This window comes from Lagenorhynchus albirostris, chromosome 3, assembly GCF_949774975.1.
Source record: "Lagenorhynchus albirostris chromosome 3, mLagAlb1.1, whole genome shotgun sequence".
Classification (NCBI taxonomy): Eukaryota; Metazoa; Chordata; class Mammalia; order Artiodactyla; family Delphinidae; genus Lagenorhynchus; species Lagenorhynchus albirostris.
In genome coordinates this window covers 169,343,794-169,350,185 of record NC_083097.1, presented here as the reverse complement: position 1 = coordinate 169,350,185, position 6,392 = coordinate 169,343,794, and the positions used below count along the sequence as shown (strand labels likewise).

General features: G+C 52.6%; 1 non-coding gene across 1 annotated transcript; it reads right to left on the bottom strand.

The window, feature by feature from the left end:
• Positions 1-2,084: 2,084 nt before the first annotated feature.
• LOC132518981 (U6 spliceosomal RNA) lies at positions 2,085-2,191 on the bottom strand. Its single transcript, XR_009540086.1, has one exon. It is a non-coding gene; the product is annotated as a U6 spliceosomal RNA (small nuclear RNA).
• Positions 2,192-6,392: the final 4,201 nt, after the last annotated feature.

Here is a 6,392-nt window from a genome sequence, read left to right as displayed (position 1 = left end):
ACTCTTCTTGAATTATGGTTTTCTCAGGGTATATGCCCAGTATTGGGATTGCTGGGTCCTATGGTAGTTCTATTTGTAGTTTTTTAAGGAACCTCCATACTGTTCTCCATAGTGGCTGTACCAATTCACATTCCCACCAGCAGTGCAAGAGTGTTCCCTTTTCTCCACACCCTGTCCAGCATTTATTGTTTCTAGATTTTTTGATGATGGCCATTCTGACTGGTGTGAGATGATATCTCATTGTAGTTTTGATTTGCATTTCTCGAATGATTAATGCTGTTGAGCATTCTTTCATGTGTTTGTTGGCAGTCTGTATATCTTCTTTGGAGAAATGTCTATTTAGGTCTTCTGCCCATTTTTGGATTGGGTTGTTTTTTTTTGTTGTTGTTATTAAGCTGCATGAGCTGCTTGTAAATTTTGGAGATTAATCCTTTGTCAGTTGCTTCATTTGCAAATATTTTCTCCCATTCTAAGGGATGTCTTTTGGTCTTGTTTATGGTTTCCTTTGCTGTGCAAAAGCTTTGAAGTTTCATTAGGTCCCATTTGTTTATTTTTATTTCCATTTCTCTAGGAGGTGGGTCAAAAAGGATTTTGCTGTGATTTATGTCATAGAGTGTTCTGCCTATGTTTTCCTCTAAGAGTTTGATAGTTTCTGGCCTTACATTTAGGTCTTTAATCCATTTTGAGCTTATTTTTGTGTATGGTGTTAGGGAGTGATCTAATCTCATACTTTTCCATGTACCTGTCCAGTTTTCCCAGCACCACTTATTGAAGAGGCTGTCCTTTCTCCACTGTACATTCCTGCCTCCTTTATCAAAGATAAGGTGACCATATGTGCGTGGGTTTATCTCTGGGCTTTCTATCCTGTTCCATTGATCTATATTTCTGTTTTTGTGCCAGTACCATACTGTCTTGATTACTGTAGCTTTGTAGTATAGTCTGAAGTCAGGAAACCTGATTCCTCCAGCTCATTCTCAAGATTGCTTTGGCTATTCGGGGTCTTTTGTGTTTCCATACAAATTGTGAAATTTTTTGTTCTGGTTCTCTAAAAAATGCCAGTGGTAGTTTGATAGGGATTGCATTGAATCTGTAGATTGCTTTGGGTAGTATAGTCATTTTCACAGTGTTGATTCTTCCAATCCAAGAACATGGTATATCTCTCCATCTATTTGTATCATCTTTAATTTCTTTCATCAGTGTCTTATAATTTTCTGCATACAGGTCTTTTGTCTCCTTAGGTAGGTTTATTCCTAGATACTTTATTCTTTTTGTTGCAATGGTAAATGGGAGTGTTTTCTCGATTTCACTTTCAGATTTCTCATCATTAGTGTATAGGAATGCCAGAGATTTCTGTGCATTAATTTTGTATCCTGCTACTTTACCAAATTCATTGATTAGCTCTAGCAGTTTTCTGGTAGCATCTTTAGGGTTCTCTATGTACAGTATCATGTCATCTGCAAACAGTGACAGCTTTACTTCTTTTCTGATCGGGATTCCTTTTATTTCCTTTTCTTCTCTGATTGCTGTGGCTAAAACTTCCAAAACTATGTTGAATAAGAGTGGTGAGAGTGGGCAACCTTGTCTTGTTCCTGATCTTAGTGGAAATACTTTCAGTTTTTCACCATTGAGGACGATGTTGGCTGTGAGTTTGTCATATATGGTCTTTATTATGTTGAGGAAAGTTCCCTCTATGCCTACTTTCTGCAGGGTTTTTATCATAAATGGGTGTTGAATTTTGTCGAAAGCTTTCTCTGCATCTATTGAGATGACCATATGGTTTTTCTCCTTCAATTTGTTAATATGGTGTATCACATTGATTGATTTGCGTATATTGAAGAATCCTTGCATTCCTGGAATAAACCCCACTTGCTCATGGTGTATGATCCTTTTAATGTGCTGTTGGATTCTGTTTGCTAGTATTTTGTTGAGGATTTTTGCATCTATGTTCATCAGTGATATTGGCCTGTAGTTTTCTTTCTTTGTGACATCCTTGTCTGGTTTTGGTATCAGGGGGATGGTGGCCTCGTAGAATGAGTTTGGGAGTGTTCCTCCCTTTGCTATATTTCGGAAGAGTTTGAGAAGGAAAAAATATGGAACGCTTCACGAATTTGCGTGTCACCCTCGCGCAGGGGCCATGCTAATCTTCTCTGTATCGTTCCAATTTTAGTATATGTGCTGCTGAAGCGAGCACTAGATTTTTTTTTTTTTAATGGCAGAATCTGGGGACTTCCCTGGCTGTCCAGAGTGTGAGAGCTTCACGCTCTCACTGCCTAGGGCCCGGGTTCAATCCCTGGTCGGGGAACTAAGATATCATAAGCTGCACGGCGCAGCCAGAAAAAAAAAAAAAAAAAGGCAGAATCTGGAGTAAGGAAGTGGGAGAGCTTCACGATGTGTATTTTCTGTTCCTGGACCTCAGAAACTCCAGTCATGGGTTCCCCAAAAGCTGAGCCCAAGACCAGGGCTGAGTGAGGGTGGTTATCCAGGAGCCCACCCAGGAAAGATCTCGAAGGACACACCCCAGAATGGTCACTGTCGAGGACAAATGACGGGCACTTATCCATCAGGTCATGGAGGGATATTGCCCCTCGCCTCCAGTCCCTCCAGAAGCACATAGGAGGCCTCAGTCTCGCTGGGAAGAGGCAGCTGCAGCTATGCTGAAATTACAGGGGCCACGGGGCCAAGACTCTGGCCCCCAAAGTGTCTGCTGTTGGGGGGGCATTTGCTGAGTGTCACCCACACTCTGGGACAGACAGGGTCCCTTCCCTCAGCCAGGTGAGGCTGGCAGGGAAAACAGAGGACAAACAAATCACCAGGACAGAGTCACGGGTGTTAGAGACGTGAAGGAGGCCCCTTGGGGTGGGGAGGGTCAGGGAGGTCGGCAGCGACAGATGAGTTTGGATTTTCTCCACGGGGCACTGGGGAGCCATAGATGGCTCTTGCACAGAGGAGGGATGTGATCTGATTTTTGTTCTTGAGTGTTCCCCTGACAAGTCTAAGTACGCCAGCAGGCAGGGAGTCTGGGAAGGATGCACCAGGCAGCGGGCACAGCGTGAAAAAGAGAAGAAAAGCCACGCTTGAGCATTTTAGCCCGTGGACAGCTGGCTGGGCTGGTGTTTGCTTTCCAGAAGCAAGGCAGCAGGAGGAGGGCTGGTGAGCGGTGGAGTGTCCAGAGGGGTCAGTCTGAGTTCTCACCACCCTCCCCGATCGCTCCGGGGCCTCCAGGGATCTCACTTCCTGCTCCGGCCTCAGTCTCCCCGTCGGCCCAGGAGTGTTGGTGTAACCCTGACCCGCTGGGTTGTTTCACCCGGACATTGGCTCCTGGTGCCCTGGAGACCCCCAGACCTGAGCCTGAGCCCCTTGTCTGCAACCCTGGCCCTGCCGCCCACTGGCGTCCCCTCTCAGGCAACATCTTCATTACGGAGCCGAGTTGTTTAAATAAATGAATTAATATTGACGAACCATCAGTGACCTAATAAATGATTAGTTAAGGCACACATACATCACGCCGCGGGGATGCCGGGAGCCCTTAATTACTGCTTCGGAGGGACCTGCAGGGCCACGGCCACTGCCCTGCACCCCTTCCTGGCCCTGGGCCCCTCCCTGGTCACCCTGCTTCTCTCTGTGTCTCTGGGGCTGGGCAGGAAGGCAAACCTGGCCCGTCGCCCCATCCCTGCCCTCGCTCAGGTGTCCACGTGTCCTTGCAGCAGCCTCGACCCAGCCTCCCCGCCTGCCCCCAACGTCCCTTCCCTCCCAGCGGCCAGGAGGCCTGGTTCAAAGCATGACTCTTTCCTCATCCGCGTATCACTCTAATGCCTCCTGCGGCTCCCCAGTGCACTCCAGAAAAAGACCCCAGACCTCCCCATGGCCCACAGAACCTCCTGCATCCTGCTGTTCCCTCCGCCTGGAAGGCTGTCTCCCCTCTGGGCCCAGGCCACCCTGCTCACCTCAGCCTGCAGCCCCTCGGGGTGGATCTAGACGGATCTATGGGGTGGGGATGCCCCAAACCCAGGCCTGGAGGCAGCAGGGGGGACGGACGCCCAGCATCTGGGGCATCGGCCCTCCTCTGGCAGCCTTGTCCTGCTGCTGCCTCCGTTTCCCTAGCAGGATGTGAGGGGAGGTCCCTGCGGGAGGGGGTCAGATCTGAAGGACTGCTGGGTTCATTTCTTCTCTCCTCTCCCTCCACCCAGTGTCCGCTCACCACGGGCGCCTGGCCCTTCGGGGGCCCCAGGCTCAGGGACAGAGCCCGAAACAGATTCTCCCAGCCTGCGTAAAGCTGAGGGCTGAGCCAGGGGGAGGGATGGGGCCCTGCGTGTCTCCTCGCCACTGCCTGGAGACCCAGCCCTTTGGGGGTCTACAGTGGGGTAACATTGTCCAGAGAGGGCAGGGGGCCTGCCAAGGCCACACAGCCCAGTGGCCTCAGACCCTGCTCTAGGAGGGGCGGGGGCGTCCGTGGAGCTTCTCAAGTCTTCGCGGCCCTGAGCTCCTGGGCCAGCCTCTCCCGCCTCCCCCACAAGGCTCTTGATGGCCGGGGGCTCAGGGCTGGGGCACCCAGCAAGGCCATGGCCAGTGGCTTCTGGGAGGGGGTGAGACAGAGCTAAGAGGTGGGGAGACATGTGACTGCAGCAGAGCCCAGAGACAGAGATGGAGAGAGAGGGGTGGAGAGAGACAGAGAGATAGGGAGAGACAGAGGGTCACAGAGACAGAGAGACAGGGAGACAGAGGGACAGGGAGAGACAGAGGGATGTAGAGAGATGGAGGGCTATAAAAGGGCACACGGCGGGCCCCTGGGGGAGCCCTGTGCTGGGGTGTGCAGGGAAGACTCTGGGAGGACATGGGTGGATCCCTCCTCCCCAGCCCTCCCGTTGCCCAGCCCCCAGGCAGCCCCTCCCATGGTCACCTCTGGGCCTTCACGGTGCATCTATTAAGCTCCTGTTGTGTGTAGGGCCCTTCTGGCTGGCTGGTCTGGGATCGCCTGTGGGCGTGCTCCCCTCCCGGGACCTCCCTCTACTCAGACCCCCCCCTCCAATGGCCAGGCCCCTTCCCTGTGTGCCGTCCCTGGTGAAGCTCTCAAGGTCACACTGTGTGGTTTGGGCCCAAACCTGGCTGGTCCCCACTTTTGTCTAAACTGCCTCCCTGGCTCTGGGCCTCAGTTTCCCCACATTCAGAACCTCAGAAATACACGATCAAGCCCCTTTCCTCAGAGATCACCCGAGGGTCAGGCAGAGATGGATCTGGGTTTAGAACTCATCTTCTGGGCTCTGCAATAAAGCCCCACCACCTCCCTGACCCTGTTTCCTCCTTTGTAGGCCAGATGGGTCATATTTCCTGCCTCACAGGGCTGTTGAGGGGACGAAGGCGGTAGCTGGAGCATACAGTCTGCACTCAATAGATGTTGGGAATGATTGGATGATAGAGGTTTGCGGGATGATGAGGCTGGGAGGGTAAGCAAGAGGCGACATCCAGCCTAAGCCTTTTGGATTTAATTTATTGCTATTACCATTACTGCTAAGCACTATTGTTTAGCCAATCGACAAACGTTCACTGTGGAGCATTTGGAAGTGGGCCTCAGGGAGCCTCCGGGGTGAGCGTGGGTGGACGTAGGAATCAGCTCTCGCTGTGTATCCTGGCAGGTGTGCTCACGTGAGGGCCAGCAGGGTCCCGCATGCGCACACAGTAGGTGGTCAAGGAAGTCCGCATGTGCTCTGGCGTGCCCCTCCCACCCACTCCCCAACCCACGGAGGAGTGTGTGAGCCAGGCGGGTCCTGCGCGCTGCCTGCGCGGCCCGGTCCACGCGCGTGGGCAGGCCTCGGGTGAGTGAAGCTTTCTCCCCAAGCTTCAGAAGTTGGTGGTGGAGGGGACGCCCCAGCCCCGCACAGGCGCGGAGGCCCGTTAGTCCTCCCCACGCTGTCCTCCCCACTGGCCGCCTCCTCCGCCCACAGTGGGGGGTGAGTCTGCCTTCAGTCCTGCCCGCCACGCTCAAGCACCAACCAGAGGCCTTTGCAGGTGCAGAGCGGGGTAGGGTTGGTGGAAGGGCTTGTCCCCCAAACCGGTCCCTTCCCGACCCTTTCCAAGTGACCCGCCGGGGACGCGCCCCAGGAATAAGCCGGGGGCTGCGCGTTCTGGCTCAGCCCCTCGGGCTTGCGAGAGCTCAGGCCTCGGTTTCTCCGTAAAATGCGATCATGGGCTCCGCCAACCCACACCAATTGTTGCAGTGATGCGAGAGGCCGCGTGTAAAGCCTTCGCAGGACAGCGGGACAGCACAAGCCGCAGTTATTATTGATGGTAATAATACCAATTGATTATGTTTTTCTATATAGTGACTATTGGATTCACGCTCCCCGCACATGAGGCGCTCAATATATGTGGCTGGACAACGGCACACCCCTCTGTGC